Source organism: Jaculus jaculus, chromosome 3 (genome assembly GCF_020740685.1).
Source record: "Jaculus jaculus isolate mJacJac1 chromosome 3, mJacJac1.mat.Y.cur, whole genome shotgun sequence".
NCBI lineage: Eukaryota > Metazoa > Chordata > Mammalia > Rodentia > Dipodidae > Jaculus > Jaculus jaculus.
Genome location: NC_059104.1, coordinates 134,053,529 through 134,076,222, shown reverse-complemented (window position 1 = coordinate 134,076,222; position 22,694 = coordinate 134,053,529). Strand labels below are relative to the sequence as shown.

General features: G+C 44.6%; 1 pseudogene; it reads left to right on the top strand.

Moving 5' to 3' along the window:
- LOC101606084 overlaps positions 1–22,694 on the top strand; it is a 68,050-nt pseudogene that overhangs the window by 23,398 nt on the left and 21,958 nt on the right.

Below are 22,694 nucleotides of genomic sequence, written 5' to 3'. Positions count from 1 at the left end.
AGAATACGAAACATGTGCCTGAGAGCTGTGCAGGATCGAGTTCAAGTTCCTTGGTTGCCAAAAGAGCCACATCTTACATAAGTAGGGCTTCCCAAGGTTTAATACAGATGAATTGGAAGCATAGTGGCTGAGAAGTGGCTCAGCCCTGGTAGCTATGGGGTCAGATATATTCCCGCTGGTGGCCTCTTGGACAAGTAGCAAGCTCTGCACTGATAGGGGCTTCCGGTTTTCTATGTTCCAAACCCACAGTCATGTTCACTAATAATCTTACATCCAATCCAAATACTACCACTACTACTAATTATGATTCTTATTTACTGGCTAAGGGCCTAGCTCAGTGGAAGAGTGCTTGCTCAGCATTCCCAAGACCCTGGCTTTGATCCCCTGCATGGAAAAAAGTACTTTTCATGAGTGTAGTTAATATATCATTATCTCCTTGTTTCTCACCTTTGGAAATATCTATTGATTCTGAACTATGGAAAATTTCACTCATTTGCCTTAACATCACCTTCTTCAAATCACTATTTCAGCTTTCACATTTATTAAATTTAAAACTGTTCCCCTCTCCACTTGAAAGAATGTCTCTCCACTGCCTGGTGAAGGCCACAGAGGGCCTGTCCTTTCCTTCATGTCTCTTTTCCCTCTTCCTCTTCTCCCTCTTCATCAACCGAATTTCCCTCCAAGGATGTATAATATTCTGTTTGATGATGTCAATGTAAAACACAGCTCTCACCTCAAAGGGAATAAGAGATGGTTTACTCTTGAGCCAAATACAAGTGACCCTGACCCAAGAGCACAGATTCAGGTTGCCCCGGAAAAGATGTTCGAACATGGAAACAGTTTTATGAAGTTTTACGGTTGTAAAACAAAAGAAAGTTATAAACCAAGACATTTTAAAGATCACTGGACAGCTAGTAGGCAGGTTAGAGTAAAGTGGGAATATCTCTGCCTAGGGTTTCAGATTCTCTGTGGGGTTACTCTTAGCTTTGGGTTGGTTAAAGCTGGTGGTCTGATAACTTAATACATTTAGAAAGGTTTGACCTGATAGTTAAAGATGTTAGGTCAGATTCAGAGATGGGCAATGGATGGCTATTAAAGGAACTAAAGATCATTTGGCCCTGGATCTGTAACATTCCACCAGTCTGCAAACACAAAGTTGGAATCAGATGTCAGCCTTGCAGAATCCTTAACATAGGTGAGGCTGACTGGCTTACTTTCTTTTCTTTCTTTCTTTTTTTCTTTCTTTCTTTCTTTCTTTCTTTCTTTCTTTCTTTCTTTCTTTCTTTCTTTCTTTCTTTCTTTCTATGATCACTTTGGTTCACAGTGGCCATAATTAAGCTTTCTGTTCTACCTCTCTGCAAATAACAAATAATCAACAATGGCATTTGTACAACTTTGTCAATAGTATTCATGTCAGTCAAAGGCTTTCCTTATCTACAGGGCTGATGGTGTTCCCTGAACCACATAAAAGAGAGTGATTTTTCACAGGGTAGAATAGAATGGATTCTTTCTCACATATCCCTCTTCATGCTGAGGACCATGATACATAGGCAGCTTGGTCATCTTATGATCATAATTTTCTTTTTTTTTTTGTTGGTTTTTTTTTTTGTTTTTTTTTTTTTGGACAGGGTCTCATATGGCCCAGGCTGGCCTTGAACTCACACAGATCATGATTTCCACAGTGCAGGTTTTGGTTCTCTCTCCAGCCCTCACCTCCCCTTTTTTTCTTGTTCACAGAGAATAACTGCCTCCCATTTCCCAGTCTTGGTCTGCCCATCTGTGCTATTTGTCTGTTGGAACAGCTTCAAACCTGTCATTCTAGACTCTCATTCATACTGCTGGTTTGGGAGCCTGTACTAGATTTCCCAGCTTCCCTTGCCAACAAGTTTCTGTCAATGAGAGGGATTGGCGCTGGATGGCAGAAGGATGTGGTCACAGCTGCATTGACGGTGGGAGTGGCCGTGGGAGGTGGGGCTGGCTGGTGGTTTCTAGGCTCTGGAGCAGCAACAAAAGGGATGAGTCCTGGTTCCTGGGTGAGAAGTGACAGCGTTCCCATGCTTTGGTCAGTTCTCTTTCCATATCATTCTAGTCCTGGAGTTGGTTAGTGGTCTCCTTGTAGCTACTGATTTCTGGGTGTTTTAGACTAAATGGTGACAGCTGCTCAAATCCATATGTGAGGCCGGGCATGGTGGTGCATGCCTTTAATCCCAGCACTCGGGAGGCAGAGGTAGGAGGATCGCAGTGAGTTTAAGGCCACCCTGAGACTACATAGTGAATTCCAGGTCAGTCTGGCCCAGAGTAAAACCCTACCTCAAAAAAACAAAAACAAACAAACAAAAACCACAAATCCATATGTGAAGGCTATAAGCCTCAATGTGACTACATTTGGAGATGGAGCCTATGGGAGTTAATTAAGGTTAAATGGTGGTATGTAATCGAGCCCTCTGTTAGTGATGAACCCTTCAACCACGTTCTTATCTATTATAGTATGTGTATCTTTAAACATGTCTTACATTTCCTTAGAATTCTCTCTCAGTTTCCATCTATTTCAATCACCCTTCTGTTCTTGTATGTTGTCTGTTTTTTCCACTACAGTCTTTCCGTAGGATAGTAATCATGATTATCTTAAATTTCCAGTATAATGCCAACCTCCCTGTACATCGGAGTGTGTCTCTAATGCTTACTCATTCTCTTCAAACTGTTTTAGTCTACCTTGCAATTTTTTTGTTGAAAGTCATGTTTTAAAAGCAGTTGGTAGACTAAAATAAAACTTAGGGTGAAGATTCATGTCTATCTGGCTAAGGGTTAGGCTGTGTTTACTGTTCACTATAGCAGTAGGGGTCAGAGGCTAAATTTTATCTCACCTATTGTCTTTGGATTTCTTCAGAGAATTCTTCTAAAGTCCAAGCACCAGGTGTAAACCCCCATTGTTACAGAGCAGTTCTATCAATGTGGGAAGAAGGAAACAGATGATGCGTTTACGACTGTCTTCCAGGAAGCCTGTACCCCTGGACTGTGGCCTTCACAAGCGCTTCTCAGATTTGTTTCTCCACTTAGGCGAGATGGAAAGTTAGAGGTGGTTTGGAGCTCTGAATTTCCCTCCCCCAGGCCCACTGAGCTCTGCTAAAACTCCAGCCAGCCAGCCCGGGGCTATATAGCTTCTTCTGAGAGCAGGCCATGTTAAGAAAAGAATTTCAAAATGAGTACTTTTTAAAAATACACCTGCCAGAAGGACCCAAGGGAATTTTCCCATCTTCACTCTGAAGATCTTAAAAGTCAAAATTCATAAAAGTGCCAGGCCTGGTGGCACATGCCCTTAATCCTGGCACTCGGGAGCCTGAGGTGGGAGGAGCACCATGAGTGCAAGGCCACCTTGAGACTACAGAGTGGGTTCCAGGTCAGCCCGAGCTAGAGTGAGACTCTACCTTAAAAAACAAAACAAAACAAAAAATTCACAAAAATGTGGGCTACCCCTCATACTGTCCTCCCAAGATTTTCTCTCAATCTTGACCATCAATTTGTCAATTATAGTTGAGGTTTCCCTACCCTAGCAGTACTGATTCCCAAGGATCTGTTTTGTTTTCAGGTTTTTTTTCAAATTTTTTATTTATTTATTTGAGAGCAACAGACACAGAGAGAAAGACAGAGGGAGGGAGAGAGAATGGGCGCGCCAGGGCTTCCAGCCTCTGCAAACGAACTCCAGACGCGTGCGCCCCCTTGTGCATCTGGCTAACGTGGGACCTGGGGAACCGAGCCTCGAACCGGGGTCTTTAGGCTTCACAGGCAAGCGCTTAACCGCTAAGCCATCTCTCCAGCCCAGTTTTAGGTTTTTTTTTTTTTTTTTTTTGAGAGAATCTCACTATGTCACCCAAACTGGCCTTCAACTTCCCCTCCTGCCTCAGCCTTCTGAGTAGCTGGGCCTACTCCAAACATGTCCTCTATGTGGGTCTTTGCTCCTGGACTTGTGTGTCAGTAAGCTGTGATTCTCTGTTCTGTATTCATCTATCTGTCTAATTTGGGGGCTCACACTCGGTCTTATGATCTAAATTCTTCAACAGACCCAAGAAAAGATGTTGATTTTAAGTTTGCTCAGCAATTTTCTTGTGAAGGTAAGAGTGATATCTTCTAAGATCTTTACACACTAGACCAGAAACCAATTTTCTTCAGTACTTGAAAGAAGTCCTCTGATTTCAAATCCTTCCACTTGAAATTTTGAAGAAGTTCCCATATTTCTGACTGAGAATTGACTGATCTGGTATCTGCTGCCCCGAGTCTTGTCTGCCATCTCAGAGCCTCCAGAGTGCACAAAGCTGATCCCTTGTTATCTTTAGGAGACTTCCTGTCACCGACTATGGGGTTGGATCCTATGTCTTTGCCTTTATTTCTCTTCTTGTTGCAGGTATACTTCTTTTTCTAAATTTTTTATTTATTTGTTTGAGGGAGACTGACAGAGAAAGAGTCAGAGAGAAAGAGAGAATGGGCACTCCAGGGCCTCCAGCTACTGCAAATGAACTCCAGATGCATGTGCCCCCTTGTTCATCTGGTTTACGTGGGTCCTGGGGAATTGAGCCTCGAACCAGGGTCCTTAGGGTTCACAGGCAAGTGCTTAACAGCTAAGCCATCTCTCCAGCCCATCAGGTATATTTCTTCATGAAACTATCAGAAAAAGCTGTATAATTTTGAGCTTAAAATTTGTCTCAAAAATGAAGCTATTGTTTTTAATACCTTTTTTTTTTTTTTTTTTGAGACAGTCTCTTGCAAACCAGGCTGGCCTAGAATTCACTATGGAATCCAGGCTGGCCTCAAGGATGTTCTCCTCCTGCCTCAGTCTTTTGAGTGCTGGGATTATAGACATGAACCACCATTTGGTCCTAATACTTTAAAAAATTGTTTCACAAAGTATAGAATTCTATGTTTATATTTCTCATGCCTACAGCCCCATTCCTGGAGAAGGTCTAGTTTTTATTTCTTGTCTCTGGAAACTTGGCATCTTCTTTTTGTTTTTAGTCTTGTTCATGAGACTGTGACTAGATATATATGATTTATTATTTTTATTTTTTAGAGAGGGAGAGAGAGATGAAGAGAAAGAGAGAGATATTAGCATGCCAGGGCCTCAGTCACTGCAATCAAACTCCAGATGCTTGCACCACCTAGTGTGCATGTGTGACCTTGTCCTTGCCTCACCTTTGTGCATCTAGCTTACATGGGATCTGGAAAGAGATCTAACCTGAGTCTTTAGTCTTCACAGGCAAGCACCTTAACCACTGAGCCATCTCTCCAGCCCTAGATGATGTGTTATTGCTCCAGCGTGGTACTTAGCTGCTTTTCCTGTCTGGAGACTTCCAATCCCTCACCTTTGATGCAATATCTTCTACTGTATCTGGGATTATTCCTTTCCTTGCTATTCTCTGTTTGCTCTACAATTTGTCCAGTCAAATATTGCACATCGTGGGTTGACTTACTATGATTGTTTTTCACTCACATTTTCAGTTCCTTTCTGTTTTCATTCTAAAATCTAGGAAGCATCTCAACTTCATTTTATTGACAATTTTGAATTTTAACTTAATTTTATTGAAAGTTTTATTTAAAAAATTGTATTTTTATTTTTAAGCTTCCTTCTTTACCACATTATTGTTTGTTTCTCATAGCATCCATATATTTTATTACATAATAACTTCTCATGTCTCTGAAGGCACTCATTAATATTTTGAGGAATTATCTTCGAATCCTTGAGATATTTATTTTTCCTATAGAGTCAACTATTTCCATATTTCTTTCTCACACTGATGGACTTCCTTATGTATCCAATAATCCTCTGTCCTCCTTCGATATCTGAGGGGAGCACCAGGCTAATTGTCAAGGTGCCCACTCTGTAGTCAGTATTGCCCATAACTGGTCTGCATCCCCATAAGGCATCCCTTGACAGGGGGGCAATAAGGACAGAGCCTGCAGAGTATGTTAAATAAAAATCATAGAAGGTCATTGTTTTATTGCCTGGGAGTTTCTTTTCACTCTAATTTTGATAGCAGCTGTTATTATTTGGAAAGGAGTCTGTCTGTCAAAGCAGCTAATCATCCTGTAGTTTTAAAAACTTTTTTATTGACAACTTCCATAATTATACACAATAAACCATGATAATTCCCTACCTTTCCCCACTTTTGCCTCCACAAATCCACTCTCCATCATATCCCCTACTTCTCTCAATTAGTCTCTCTTTTATTTTAATGTCATCATCTTTTCCTCCTATTATGAGAGTCTTGCGAAGATAGTGCTAGGCACTGTGAGGTCATGGATATCAAGGCCAATTTGTATATCTGAGCAATTGAATTGTATGCAGTCCTACTCTTCCTTTGGCTCTTATGTTCTTTCTGCCACCTCTTCCTCAATGGACCCTGTACCTTGGGCAATGTGATAGAGATGTTTCAGTGCTGAACACTCCTCTGTCATATCTTCTCAGCACAATGGTGCTTTTTGGGTCATCACAGTGGTCACCACCATCTGAAAAGAGAAGCTTCTCTAACCAAAAGTGAGAGTAGCCTTACTATATGGGTATGGATATTAAGTAAAGTGCTTACAGGGCAGTTTGGTGGGCATAATATATGCTTTTAGCCAGATAAGAATGGGTATTGCACTCATAGGGCTTATGACCTCCCCCACCATAGGCTTTTGACTATGTTTTCAGTACCAGGCATATATTTCCTCCCATGGTGTGGGCCACAGTCCAATTAGAGAGTGGTTGGTTTATCTCATAACAGACATGCCACTATTGTACCTGTTTGGTCATTTGGCCTGACTGGCCAAGGAAGGCCATTGTTTAGAACCCCTCTCTTGCCCCAGGCCCAAGTATAATAGGCTAAATATTAAAATGGCATCCCAGCTGTTAAAGTTCCATGTTGCCATGCTGAAACCAGGCTATTTATTTCCTTTTTCCAGAAGTCAGCCATTAAAGAGGTAATAGTGAAATTTTCCAAATTGGCCACCTTAACTTGCATAATAATGAAGTTTCCTCTGCCTCAATCTTCCTTCTTTTTTTCTTTCTTTCCTTCCTTTCTTACTTTCTCCCTGTCTATGACTTTCTTTTCATCCCTTCTTTTGCATATATGTGTGTTGATATGTGTATGCACACATGTGTTCATGTTTATGTAGGTGCATGTGTATGCTCAGGTATGTGGAGGCCAGAGGACTATGTTAGGTGCCATTTCTCAGGCACTATCCTCCTTTTATTGAGACAGGATCTTTCACTGTCTTGGAACTCACCAAGTAGGCTACACTGGCTGGCCATTGAGCCTCAGCCGTCTGCTTGTCTTTGTCTCCCTCCCCAGTGCTGGGAGTACAGCATGCTCCACCATGCTGGGCTGTGCATGCATGTGTGCATGCATGCATTCACGTGTGTGAGTGCAGGTGCATGTGTGCCACACTCAGAAGATAACTCTCAGTTCACCCTCATTTGAGACAAGGACTGTCTCTTTCTCTCTCTCATTCTCATTGCTCACTGCTACACTCCTCGCTGCTTGCCAGAGTAGCTGTTCCGTCGGGGAAGTTCTGCTATCTCTGCCTCCCATCTCACTATGCCATCAGCATGCTGGGATTACAGAAGCTCGTCATGCATCCAGGTTTTATGTAGCGTATGGGGATCCAAACTCGGGTACTCAGGCTTGAGCAGCAAGTGCTTTCTTTATCCATTGAGCCATCTCTCCAGCTCCCTCAGTTTTTTTTTAAATTTATTTTTCTTTATTTATTTGAGAGAAAGTGACCAAATGAGTGTGCCAGGGCTTCTAGCTACTCCAGATGCACGTGCCACCTTCTGCATCTGGCTTATGTGAGTCCTGGGGAATAGAACCAAGGTCTTTTGGCTTTGCAGGCAAGCAACTTAACTGCTAAACCATCTCTCCAGCCCCCTCAGGTTTTTTTTTTTTTTTAATGTGGGTTCTGGCGAATTGAACTCAGTTCCTCATGTTTACAAGAAAAGTGCTTCAGCAACTGAGCTATTTCCCAGCTCCCTCTGCTTCACTCTTTACATAGAAAAGGTAAACAGAAGACATTCAATGTTGACTCATCAGTTATTTTTCTACAGACCTGTCCCTTGTCTATACCTTACAAGGAAAGTAATGCTGAAATGACCAGTCTGCTTCTTGGCTTGCTTGTTTCTACTTTCTTTGGCCCTTTCCTATTAGTAAAACCAACCATTTCTGCCCAGTTCAATGGGATGCTTGTTCTATTTCACAAGGTGAAGTGTTGTCAAGTTCTAGAGTTGAAAACAAACACAATTAAGGTTCATATGTTGAGCTGCAAAGTAGCTCAATGGCAGAGAGGCAAGACCCCATGTTCAATCTCCAACATCTCTTAAAATCATTATAGTTTTGTCCTTTGGCATCTGGAAGCATCATTTGGGGATAAGCAGTCAGAGTGATGGCTGGTATATCCTCAGTGAGGAAGGCCTCATTCTAGACCGGTACTTCTCCATTCGGGCTGTGTCTGATAAAGTTCAGAGACCAGAGTCAACTTGGAACCTTTCTGTATCTAATAAACTCCCCTCCTCACCAAAAAAAAAAAAAAAAAAAAAAAAAAAAAAATCCTTTTTTAAAAAAGAAAACAAACGTCCCAATATATCCAGACCATATACATAGCCAACCAAATTAAACCTTTGTGGGATGACAGTCTAGTCTCCAGTATCTTACAGAGTTCCCATGGACACTGTTATAGTTTGAATGGGAAATGTCCCCTCAGGCTCATGTCATTGCAGAGCTGGTCCTCAGCTGGTCATGCTGCTTTGAGAGGTTGTGAGTCATTGGTTAGATGTGGAGCCTCGCTGGTAGATATAGGCCACTAGGGGGTGAGCCTTAAGGGTTTTAGACTGGCCTTACTTCCTCTTCTCTACTTGTCTTGCCTTCCTTCCTCCCACCCCCCAGGAGAAAGAGCTGTTGCCTACGTCCAGCTCCATCCACAGTGCAAGCACCCCAGCTGCCGCTCCTTCCTCACCAGAAGTGCTGCTGTGTCCAGAATCATGAGCCAAAATAAACCCGTCCTTTCTTAAGTTACTTTTGAGAGGCATTTTGTCACAGTGGTGAGAAAAAGTAATCAATACGAGAACTTACCAGAAACACAAATTCCCAGCTCTACTTTAAACTTCTTAAATCAAAAACTTCATGTTGGTTCCATCCATACATGGTTTAACAAGTTCTCTGAGGGAGTGATGCTGACATTACTTGATATTTTGAACACTCTACATTGCATCAGCCCTGTCCCACATTGGAAGACTATCTCTTTTTGGGAAGGTTGTCCAGTTTCTCTTAGAAAGTCTTTGTGTGGGGGGTAGAGGGTGGGGTTGACATCATAATCACTGTGTCTGGGAAGTGGAGGGCAACTGACCAAGCAGCCCCTCAAACAGACTTGGAATGAGTCTTGCTGAAACTAGAAAGATAGCTTGGTGGTTAAATTGGCATACAAAGCCTGTGCCATCCAGGTAAAGCCAGACACAAAAAGTGGAACATGCATCTGGCATTCTGTTTGCAGAACAACCACCCATACATGCACATATAAAAACATTTCTTTCATTTTTGAGAGAGAGGAGGAAAGAGAGAGAGAGAGAGAGAGAGAGAGAAAATGGGCACACCAGGACCTTCAGCCTGCTGTGAACAAACTCCAAATGAGTGCGCTCCCTTGGGGCACATGTGCAACATTACATGTTTGTGCCAGTGCATCTGGCTAGGTAGGACCTGGAGATTTGCACATGAATCTTTAGGGTTCATAGGTAAGCGCCTTAATTGCTAAGCCATCTCTCCAGCCCTGTAAAAGCATTTTTAAAAACTGAGTCCTGTTCTGTTTACTTGAGGGAACTTAGGCTTCCCAGCGTGCTTGCCTATGTCCCCTCGGGGCTCTGGAGCAATGAGGCACCGACCATCTCCAGAGCCTCTCTCAGACATGTTGTGAGCTGGGGTTTTGACTTCCTTCTCTTCAGTCCATCCTTACCTGTCCATTTGCTTTCCACATGGGAAAATCCATGTTTCAAATCTTCCAACTGCTAATGACGTTGTCCCTGGGCCTCCTGATGCAGAAGCCCATGCCTCCTCTTTGAGCGCTCCTGCACGCACCTCAGCCACTTTCAGGTTTCCAGAAACAATGCCTCCTTCCCACTAGCGGGCTTGGCAGTAGTTATAGATCACTATTTGTGGCCTTACTGTGTATGGGCACCGTGTTTCACCGATGAGGTCAGCATCAGTATTCTTAACGACTCTGAGATAAGTAGTGCTGTTTTCTCCATATAGAAATGGAGACAGAAAAATGCAAAGAGGGCCGAGCATGGTAGTGCACATCTTTAATCCCAGCACTCGGGAGGCAGAGGTAGGAGGATCGTTGTGAGTTCAAGGCCACCCTGAGACTACAGAGTGAATTACAGGTCAGCTTGGGCTGGAGTGAGACTCTACCTCCAAACAAAAAAAAAAAAAAAAAAAGGAAGAGAGAAAGAAACAGAAAGAAAAGAGATGCCTAGAGGCTGCACAGGTGAGGCTCCATGACTCCCCATGGGGCAGTGGGCTATGCCTACCTCTCTAACAAGACAGAGTGCTTCCACAGGGAGTAGCCCTGAGAGGCACACTGGTACCCCACCCTGTCAAACAGAAATTAGTCTTGCAACCATCAAACCTCCCCCCCTCTTTTTTTTTTAAAGAGGGCCTTTTTTTTTTTTTTTTTTTTTGGTTTTTCGAGGTAGGGTCTCACTCTGGTTCAGGCTGACCTGGAATTAACTCTGTAGTCTCAGGGTGGCCTCGAACTCACGGCGATCCTCCTACCTCGGCCTCCCGAGTGCTGGGATTAAAGGCGTGCGCCACCACGCCCGGCTAAGAGGACCATTTTTAAAAGTCTTTAAAATATTGAAGAGAATTGAAATTCATTTTATTCTAAGAGCTTCATGGGAGCCCTTGAGGTAAATGGAAGTGACTTTAAATTAGTTTAGTCTTGAAGTGATAGCAGTAACTCTTTGTATATGCATAATTATCGTGAAGTCTCACAAATCGGGGCTAGATGTCTTTGGCCCAAGCTGGAGAAAGGTCATTATCTGCCTTCCGTATGATGCCTCTCATAGGCTCCTTGCTAGGAAGGGGAAAGTGTGGGATGGGGGTGGCCGGCCCCTTTCTCTGGATGGGTGGTCACTTCTAGAGATCAATGATGTTTCCACCCCTGCGCCTCACCTGGGAAGGAGGAGCAAACTCACCTGCCTGTGCATCTCCTTGTAGTGCCAATTTGAGGCCACACCGAAGCTTTCACATCTGAATCTAGGCAGAGCTGTGGCTTAAGCAGAATGTCCCAAAGTCCTGTGGTCATGACTGAATGCCACATGGAGACAGAAGCACGCAGCACAGCCACACTCCCCATAGCCTGGTGTTCCAGGCCCGTCAAGGTCAGGCCTTCTGTACACCCATCTTCCGAGGAGGCCACTGAGCCAGGGGTGGAATTGAGGCCACATGCCTTTGTGTGGTTCAGCTGTGCTCACGGCCCCAATCATCTTCTCTGAGATTCTTCCTCAGAAGTGGTAGAAGAAAACCACCATGTCTCACACACACTGCCATGAAGGAGAAGGGGATGGTGAAGAGGGCTTAGAGTCACCTATATGCGTGGTGACTGCCTTTCCACAACCCACAGGGCATCGGAGCACAGATGCCAGATTGGATGCATGCTTGGCTGTTCGCGTCTGACCGAGTGCATGCGAGGAAGCCACACTCAAAGGTCACTTGCTTCCCAGGAGCATCTAAAATGGGGGTCACACGATCCCCATGATCCCTCAAAGGGTACTCTGGTGAGACCAAATGTGTTCTTCGGTTTTACTGGTGGTGTATGAGGTGCTCTTTACATTTTAAAAGTCAAATAGGAGAGAAGGAGAATACAAGACAGGGAGAAGGAGAAGGCATAAACATTGGACATTTCACACAACTCAATAACCGGGGAGGCAACAGCAGTTACAGAAAATTTGAGCCAAAATGTCGCTTGGGGATGGGAAGAGCAATTACTTAAATATTTAAAGCAGACATGCTGAGAGCGGCTGTGGAGGCGGCTGTTTGTTAATATTTAACAGGAGCTGGGCAGTCGCTGGGAAAACAACTGTTTACCAGAGATATGAACAAACACCCTCAATTTCCTCAAAGCTATGGGGAGATTTCAAGGGACAAACAGCTGCTCATGTTTCTCCATTATAGCAACTCCAGTCGAGGCTCACACCATCACCATGAGGCCATGGGGTGGGGAGGCCACAGCTATCCCAAGGGCACAGTGAAAACTGTAAACACATAGTGGAGGGTCAGCTGTCCTGCCTCAGACTCATGGCTTTCAGGAAACCCAGCCCTGCAGCTGGGCCGGGGTGGTGGCTGCTGGCTGATTAGCTTGCCAGCCCCTCTGTCCAGCATCTGCACCCTGCAGCCTCTGGCTATCCTGGCCCCAAGGACTGCTCTAGGCAAACACAAAGCCTGAAGCCAGGGGCAGGTGTTCACAAGCAGAGGGGCTCTAATTTGTGGAAGGAATGGCACACCTGCTCAGCTCACACTGAGGCTTTCTGAGATACCAGACTGGACTGTCCCCCAGTGTTAACAAGCTAGCCTGCTTTCAGGGCTCTTATTCACAACAACTTCCATCTCTATGAGCCTGGCCATCCTTACCTACTCAGAGTAAATCTGGATAATGCACTTACCTCAAGCCTCATTCCTATTCTCCTTGTAATGGCAACTATTCCCCAATACTGTCCCACATGTGCCTCAGGCCACTATCCGCATTCACTCCTATGCTTCCTTGCATGAGAAAGTCCAGTTCAAGATGAAGGAATGCTGCCATCTTGAATTCTGAGGATGTCTCCAAGGTGCCACGGTTGAAACCATGTGTGTCTCTAGGAAGCCTGTGCCCTGTTACCTCACCTATGGTGTTTATTGAGAGGTTACCCAACCTTAGATCCACAATCTGGGCTCCTCCTGGCATGCTGCTGCCAACCTACCCAAACCACAGCTAGCTTTGACCTACTGACAACCTCCCAGTTGTTTGTACACCTGGCCATTCATTATAAAGGATGAAATGCCAGACATAGAGTTGTGCTCAGAGGAATGCTCACAAACTGGGGCCTGCATTAATCTTTGTTAAAATAAGTTTTAGTTTATTTGAGTCATCCTTTGGGTATTTAGACTTGGGTTTTATAGCACAAATATATTTCTTTTTAAATATTTTATTCATTTATTTGTTTCACAGAGACAGAGAGAGATAAAGAGGCAGATATATATAGAGATAATGGGTGCACCAGGGCCTCTAGCCATTGCAAATGAACTGCAGATGCACGTACCACCTTGGGCATCTGGCTTATGTGGGTACTGGGGAATTGAACGTGGGTCCTTAGGCTTTTCAGGCCAGTGACTTAACTTCTATATCATCTCTCCAGCCCCAATATATTTCTTTTTGTTGTCTGAGAATGATGGACACAGGGATGTTTAAGGGTAGTATAAGAATTGTCCTTTTTGTGTTCACAGAATATCTCTGTGTACTAGAAATCTGAAGGAGCATTTGAAGAGACTTAAACAATTAAGCCACATTAAAACAATCAGCATGGATTTTACTTCAGTGAAACAAGGCACAGTGGGGTGTAATCACCCATGGTTATTGGACAGCCACCTGGTCTTTCTTTGGACAGTTTTTATTTTCTGGTTGTTACTATGAGTCCCTCCTATACTCATGTTGAAGTTTACTTACTCTGAATTGAGAGTGTTAAGAGGGTAGAAACTTAACCTGATTGTGGTATTTAGAGATGAAGCTTTTGAGAGTAATTAAGATTTGATAAGGTCATCAAAGAGGAGCCCTCATGACAGTCCTGCAGCTTTCTAAAAAGAGATACCAGAAAACATGTGAGCTACTCAGCCTCCAGCAGGAGGCCATTTTGACCTTGAACCTTCAGAAATGTGAGCCAAAATAGGCCTCTTTTCTTTAGAGTTTGCCCAGTTTGGGGTGTTATGTTAGTATAAGTAGGAAATAGACCAACATAATTTCCAATATCACAGTGGTCTTCTAATGTTTGGGAATTCTGCCCTATTGGTAGAAAGACAGACCCTGTTCCTAAAAGACAAGACATAGTCTCTCCCCAGCTGGTAGAGAGGAGCAGGGCTCAGCAGCCTGATGCAACCCAACAATCATAGACACTCTAGTGTTTATTCCTCATTCGAAGTGGCTGGTCCAGATGTGCAGTGTACTGGGCACAGGTATTAGTGGCATGTTCATACTCAGCAAAGATAATATTCTACACACATATCCTGAGACTGTGGCTTTGGCCACTCAATGACTCTGGGTTCCTGGCCATTTTTCCAAAACAAGTAGCCATTTACCCATACGCCACGCCACATCCTCTCATAACATTCCTCTCCTGATGATTAACTGACTGCTTTTCAGACACCAGGGAAGCCCTGATGAGCGCAGCTGGGCTGGCCCTGCACTGCTATTTGAGGGCCATCCCTTTCCCTGGCTCCGGGAGTGTACAAAGCCGCCAGGCACACCATTGGAGAAGTATTCAATTTGTCACATATTTGCTTATGTAAGGCACAGTCTGCTCTGCCATCCCTCACACTCCTCCCTCTTAAGCATTTGGATGGACTCAGTTGTCCTCAAAATTGCACACATCAGTCAAAATCCAGCAGCATGTTCAAGACAAGTGGCAACTGGAACTGGCATGCTCTAGCTTTAAGTCACAGCAGGCTGCATAGGGGTACTGCATGTTACAGGGAGCATATCACATTCTGAGTTTTAGCCACAGAATACAAATGGCTCTGAAAATGCCATCTGGGCCTGCTCAGCTCCCAGAAGCAGCAGCCTTCATGCTTAGCTGAGTGACAACTCATAGGCCACTGTGTCCCAGCTGAGCATTGTGCCACTGACTGTGACAGAGGAGCCAACTCAGAGAGAACTGGATGAGGCGAGTCCCCACTACCAGGTCAAATCAAGGTTTCAAATAAAAGATTCCCCAGGACTCATGTAAGCCCGATGCACAAGGTGGCACATGTGTCTGTAGTTTGTTTGCAGTGGCTGGAGACCCTGGTGTGCCCCTTATCTCTATCTGCTTCTCTCTCTCTCTCAAATAAATAAATAATAACATTAAAAACAAAACCAACTTTGGCTACTGAAACAAAGAAAGTGGCCACTTTTCTGCTCAAGAGGTCTGGAGAGCCTTATCCCCTCGGATAGGGGAGGAGTTATCTATGGAGGCTCCTTGGTGGAAACACAGGTTCAGACCCCAGGCCTCAAGAGGTCTCCCCACTCATTGCATGGGGTCTCCTGCCTGCTGAGCACCTGCTCAAAAGCCTCAGTGAGTACTCTAGTCATTGGGTGTCGGAGGAGAACGATGGTCAGGCTGGGATAAGCTTCACTGCAGGTGACACTGGGCATTGCTGCAGGAAACTTTCCCTGGGGAGGCGCAAAGATACATCTATTCACCCCAGGTAGAACTCAGACAACAGATGAAAGTAGTTAAGCCAAAACCAGTGTGAGGGGTTGCTTACAGGAGCATGGATGACTCAAAGGCAGCTGCATCACTGGAAAGCTCCCCTTAGCATACGGGACGACTCATGGAAGCTGGGTCTCTGGAAAGTGTTGCATAACCTGCAGGCAGCTTGGCTGGCAGCAAGTCTCTTCCCAAGCTGTTGTTTTCCCTTATATAGCGGTGGGGAGGGGTCTTTCAACCTTTTTCCCCAGACTTGACTTCCTGAGTCTCCTGAACTTCCCTCCTCCTGTCAAGGAGGGAGTGTTTCATTTGCTACCAAACACTGGTCGAAGTCTGCCCCTGAACAGTTGTTCACCACTCCTGTAACCGCCGGGAGTGATGGTGTGATAAGTTTCAGCTCTCTCAGACTTGACCTCCTGAGTCTCCAGGGGCCACTTCAGGAGGGAATATTTCAGTTCTGAGGAATCTGCTGTGTAATAGGTGTCTAGTCTTCTAGGCCAGCAGAGAAGTGGGAGCCCAGGCAGCCAGAAAGGCCTTTGAAGGAGACGGAGTGTGAAAGGGCCAGTAAGTATGCTGGGGTGTAGGGAGCCACCCCATCTTGTATCACTGAGGATATGGGACCATGCCTCTCAAGATGCTGCTAAGAGGACCCAATCACCTGACCTACCAGCTATACTGTCCCTGTGTGTCACTCTCTGGAGTCAGGCAGAAGGTCACTGCTAGCCTTGGCCCATGGTCTGTTTATTGCCTTTATTATGCCTACACCCCTCAACACTCTAATGCATTCAAGTGTGCATGTCCATGTATAATGAAGACTATTATTTTATTGTTTCTAATTATGTCTTTAACATAAAACTTTCCATCTGTATGATGTAAAGTTGTGTGGCATTAAGTACATCACTGTGTGTGTGTGTGTGTGTGTGTGTGTGTGTGTGTGTGTGTCTGTGTGTGTGTGTGTGTGGTATTTGCACATTTGTGCACATGTGCTTGTTGCCCCGTGGGCACAGGAATGAAGGCCAGAGGAGGAAGTCAGGTGCTTTTTATCTCTCTTCTGCCCTATTTCCTTAAAACAGAGTCTCTCACTGAACCTGGACCAGGCTCCCCATTTTTCAGTAAGACTGACTGACCAGGTGGTCCCAGCATCCTGCTGTCTCTGCCCTCCTCAGCGCTGGGGTTACAGCATTGTGCCACCATGCCGAGCTTTCTTGCTGTGTGGATGCTGGACTCCAGCTCGTGCAGCAAGTGGACGTAACTGGCTGAGCCATCTCCCAGCCCCAGTTCGCATTCTTTTTTTTTTTTTTTTAATTTTTTTATTTATTTATTTGAGAGCGACAGACACAGAGAGAAAGACAGATAGAGGGAGAGAGAGAGTGGGCGCGCCAGGGCTTCCAGCCTCTGCAAACGAACTCCAGACGCGTGCGCCCCCTTGTGCATCTGGCTAACGTGGGACCTGGGGAACCGAGCCTTGAACCGGGGTCCTTAGGCTTCACAGGCAAGCGCTTAACCGCTAAGCCATTTCTCCAGCCCCCAGTTCGCATTCTTGAACAGCCATCATCACCAGTCAGTTTCCAGGACATTTCCATCTTCCTCAGCTGAAACTCTGTGCTCCACAAACACTAAATCTCCCATCCCCTCACTCCGCCCCTGACAAGTGCTATTCCATTTTTGGTCTCTATCAATTTGTCCACTCTAGGAGCTTTATATTAATGGAACCATACATTTCCCTTTTGTGACTGGTTTACTTAGCAGTGTAACGTCCTTAAGGTTTAAACATCTTGCGGTGTGCATCAGAATTCAGTCTTTTTACAACTGAATAATGTTCCCTTGCTTGAATAGTCTGTGCTTGTCTTCTCCACTCACCCACTGATACACAGCATTAGTCTGTTTTTAATTGATACATTATTTCACCACCAGCCTTCTCTGGTTTCTTATGTTTACTCAGCACCATGACCTCACCATTGGTTCTTTTTCCTGTGTCCATAGCTGGGACATTGCCTCTCACAGGGCCAGTAGAGGAAGGACAATGGTGGCAAGAGCTTAATTTTAAAAAAAGTTCTCTTTATCTCTGCCTCGCTTTGCTTGGCATCCATACATCCACCCATCTGACTCACCCTTCTTTTCAACATCCCTACTGAAGACCTCTGAGTGCTGGCGCTGCTTTCAGCACTTTTGTCTCGATGTTTTCATTTTCCACGTGGTTCTTTTCACGACTCCTTGCTTGTGCTTTATGTGATGAACACTGCCCCTTAGCCGAGAGGGTGAGTCTTTCCCCTCCACTAATCCTCTGTGGAAAGACACTAATAGATTCACTTAGAGGCATTCCTTAATGTCCTAAGTGATTATAAATCCAGTCAAGCTTACAATGAAGATTAACCATCATACTCCTCTCTTTCTTTCTTTCTTTTTTGATTTTTCAAGGTAGGGTCTCACTCTAGCCCAGGCTGACCTGGAATTCACTATGTAGTCTCAGGGTGGCCTTGAACTCACGGTGATCCTCCTGCCTCTGCCTCCCGAGTGCTGGGATTAAAGGTGTGCGCCACCACACCCAGCTCCCCTCTCTTTCTTGAAGCATCTCCAAGGTTGATGTGTGGTCTCTATCTTGTTTGGACATAGAAACATGTCACTGTTTCTTTCTGTTTTTTTTTTGAGAAACGGTAGGTGGGGGAGAATAGGCATGCCACCAAAACCCACTTGACTTCAACCCCTAGGGAATGTGCCAACTGGCTGAGTAAACAGATGAAGGAATGAGTGGACTATGGAGCTCATCCTCAGCCCTCAGTGGAGGAGCCTCTTCCTTCCCTAGTGCTTGGGTCTACCTACTCCTGAAACACGGGTTCACATCCTACAACCCACTCAAACATTGATCAACTTTCAAAATTAGAAGTGAAAGGGAACAGAAGAGAAAATTTATCCAAAAGTAAAACAGAACTGTCAAATCTTTATTAAAATTTTATCATATAATGGACTAGAGAGATGGCTTAGAAGTTAAGGTGCTTGCTTGTGAAGTCTAAGAACCCCCGAGTTTGATTCCCCAGGACCCATGTAAGCCAGATGCACAAGGTGGCGCATTATCTGGAGTTCCTTTGCAATGGCTGGAGACCCTGCTATACCCACTATCTCTCTCCCTCTCTGTCAAGTAAGTAAATAAATACTCTATTTTTTAAAAAATTATCTTATAAAAATTCTAGGCTAGAGAGATTGTTTAGTGGTTAAGATACTTGCCTGTGAAGCCTAAGGATTGAGGTTCAAATCCTTAGACCCCACATGAGCCGGACGCATAAGGTCACTTATGCGCACAAGATTATGCATGTGAACAAGGTGGTGCACATGTCTGGAGTTTGATTAGAGTGGCTAAGGCCCTGGTGTGCCAATTCTCTCTCTCTCTCTTTTGCTCTCTCTCTCATTCAAAAATTCCTTTTGTCTTGGGAGCTGGAGAGATGGCTTAGCAGTTAAGGTATTTGCCTGCAAAACCAAAAGACCTCGGTTTGATTCCCCAAGACCCACATAAACCAGATACACAAGGGGAAACATGTGTCTGGAGTTTGTTTGCAGTGGCTGGAGGCCTTGACACACACCCTTTCTCTCTCTCCCTGTCTCTGACTCTCTCTTGCGCTCTCAAATAAATAAATAAAATAAAAGAAAGTTTAAAAAAATTCCTTTTGTCTTATACTTAAAACCATCTGTCCAAAAATGGGGCAGAGAACTGAATAGGGAGTTCTTAGAGGAAGAAATTCAAATGGCTAACACACACTTAAGAAAATACTCAACATTCTTAACCGTTAAGGTAATTCAAATTAAAACAACTATGAGATTCTACCTTACTCCAGTAAGGATGGAAATCATTAAAAAATCTAACAACAAATGTTGGTGAGGATGTGGGGAAAGAGGACCCCTCGTCCACTGTTGGTGGAAATGTAAACTTGTACAACCACTATGGAAATCAATATGGAGGTTCCTGAAAAAACATAAATACAGAACTACCAACAGACCCAGTTATTCCCTTACTGGGCATTGATCCTAAATGCTTCATGCTTCACTACAGAGATATTTTCTCAACCATGTTTATAGCTGCTCAATTCATTATAGCTAAGAAATGGAATCAACCCAGATGCCCATCATTTGACAAATGGATAATGAAGTTGTGGTACATTTACACAATGTAATTCTATTCAGCAGTAAGAAAAAAAAAATGATACAATGAAATTTCTATAAAAACGGACAGACTTGGAACAGATCATACTCAGTGAACTCACACAATCACAGAAAGGCAAATGGCACATGGTGTCACTTATCTGCGGTTCCTAACCTGGGCCAGCTTGAGTTGCTGACATACCTGATAGGCAACTCAAGGCCCAGACAATAGGGATGGAAGGTTTGGGGGAAGGAAAGGGGAGGGTGGGGAAAAACAAACACAAAATAAATACAAAATGAACTGGTACCATAGAAACTTTTATCCTTGGAGATAGACTAAAAGATATAACCCTCAACAGGAGTAAGGGCAGAACACCTGAAATAAAAGGCCCTCAAGAGGGTGGGATGAAGTGCAAGCTTAACAATAATTAAAATTTCTTTTGTTTCTGCCTGTAACTCCTGATACCAGAAATTGATTGCTACCTACAATGAGCTGTTGATCAGAGAGACCTACGAGGACCCCAAAACAAGACAGCTGTCTGTCAAAGCACCTGATTACCTGCCTGAGGTAAAAGGCTAAGATCCTATTGCTGAAGACACCATATGCTGATGACACAGAGCACAGAGAGACCTGGCTAGAATCCCCAAAAGAGCCAGTTCCCAGACAGTTAGCCTGTCTAGTGCTGGAAAATGCTACATGAGCTACTGGGGGAAAGTGGCCAACAATGGTCTGAGCAACCAGAGGCCTAAGCTACTCAGAAGCAACACCCTGACAGGGTGTACACGCCAGTGCGATAGTGGAACACGGCTTTGGTGGGTAACCAATAGCTTTCTGATTGGCTAAGAGATCTGCTCAGTGTAAAGGAACCCATTTCTGGAATTAGGAACCAGATCAGAATCCTATGGAGACAAAGATTATGCTCTCCAGTGTCAAGCTCTCACTAGTCTTTGGCTAAAAGAGAGGTTACATGCACCAAATCTCCTTAAATTAATAATGCTTATCCCATTTAAGCTATGCTGACTCCATAGTCTGTTGGAAAATCTGTTCTTCTTTTCCAGAAGGTAGCAAGAGCTGAGGAGATAAACCACCCCTGCACTTCAGCCAAGCCACAGCTGAAGCCACAGAGGAATTGGGGAGACGAGCAAGAGTGCTGCTTCTGTGCTGAACCTGATAATTAGCACCAGGGCAAAGGAGACAGACCCTGAGGATACTCAACACCTACAAAGCAGAGATCCAGAGGCTCCTAAGAGCTCATCACTGAAGTAGACCTAAAACTCACCCACCTCAGCTTAGGGAATTTTGCAGAAGAGGGGGAAGAAAGATTCTAAGAGCCACAGAGTGAGATGTCTTGCCCAGAGGCATTCTCTACCCCAAAATAACTGACTGCTGCTCCCACAATGAATAATCCACAACCCCATAGGGAATACTTTCAACACCACTGAGGAGGGTCCCCAGAAGAATGGGGGCAGGGACGAGGGAAAAAAGGATACCAACACATGATATATCCATAAAAATATGTTGTTAATAATACTAATAAAAAAGTTTTAAAAAATCTGATGTGCAATGTCAAGTTAATTCTTAGAATCAAAGATGAAGGGATCTATTAGTTTTTTTTTGGCATAATTTAGATGCTTGTAAAATATTAATGGCAAACTCTACAATGCTGCCTGCTATGCACCAGACACCATAGATGTGTGTCTATAGTCATTCAATTTCATAGCTAACACATGAGAGAAGTGCCATTACTATCCCCATTTCAAAGGTGGGAAGGAGAGGTAAGGTGCTTTCCAGTCCACATAGCCCATGTCCAGAGGTGTGTGGGCGCAGTGATCTGAGCACTTGCCCTGCAGAACTCTACTGTGCCTTGTACTTTCTGTTTGACTTTTGCATTCTGCTCATGAAGAGGGTCATTCTTAATACCCCCACGGCTGTGTCTTGAGAACTGTTCTCATTGTAGGTGCTGATTGAGCCATGCGTCATTTTTGTCAATTCTTTCCTCTGCAGATGCTACCTGGCCCGTCCTGCGGAGCAGAGCTGCATGTTGGTTCAGGGAGCTGTGAACTTTGCTCTTCAGTGGATTTGCCCTGAGCTACTTCCATGCCCCGTCTCCAGTCCTGTTTTAGCTGCACACTGAGTCTGATGTGAGGGAGTGGGTCCAGAGACACTGGTGCAAGGCTGAGGTGGTAGATTGCTCCCTTACTCACTGAGAGCTGGCTCTTCATCTGGTGGCTGTGCTCCAGGCCCTGGGGCTGCATATCCAAAAGGCCCAGGGTAGGTTGGAGAGACTTGTGGGAGATAGCCTTGTGGAGGCATTAGCCACAGATATTTCAGAGGAGGGGGCTCTGTGGACTCGCTGCAGGAAGAGATGCTAACTATAAAGAGAAGAAGTTCGGGCTGAGTCCTGAACCTTCACGGGAGAGAGAAGGGAGTGATCAGCCGGGCCAACACCACACAGCCCAAGAGGAAGGAGACAGCACTGAGCTGACTAAGAGCTGACTGGGGCATGGAGGGGGGCTAGCTGACAGCCTTCTAAAGAGAATAGAAAGAGAGGGAGATTGAAGACAGCTCATCAAGGAATTTTCCAGAAAGGAGTAGTGATTGGAGGTATATGACTCAAAGACTTTTTTTGTTTGATATTTACCTTTTAGGACATGAAAGAAGAGAAGCAACTATGTATTTCCAGTTAATGGCTGTCTAGGAAGGGGTTAGAAATTTCTTGGGTTGAGTAGGGAGAAGGCTATGGAGGGATTTCTTCAGGTTAGAGCAGAGCAAGAGAAGATCCTGTGCACTGAGGGAGGGTGGATGGAAGGAAAAGCAAAGGTTGTGCATGGTAGGAGCTGTGAACATCTCTTCTCATAGGTTCTGCTTCTTGGGGAAGTGTGGCCCAGGCTCACCAGCTGAGGGTGAGGCAGGAAGAATACATACTTTGTATCAGCCCATTTCCCGTTGCTGTAAGAAGCTGCCCTATTTTATAAAGAAAAGGGGGGTTAGTTAGCTCACAATTTCGGAAGGTAAAAGTCCAAAATCACTTGGTCCCATGTGTTCAGCTTCATAGAGAGACCCTCAGACTATTGCATCATGGCAACAGGATCATGGTGTGCATGTGCAAAA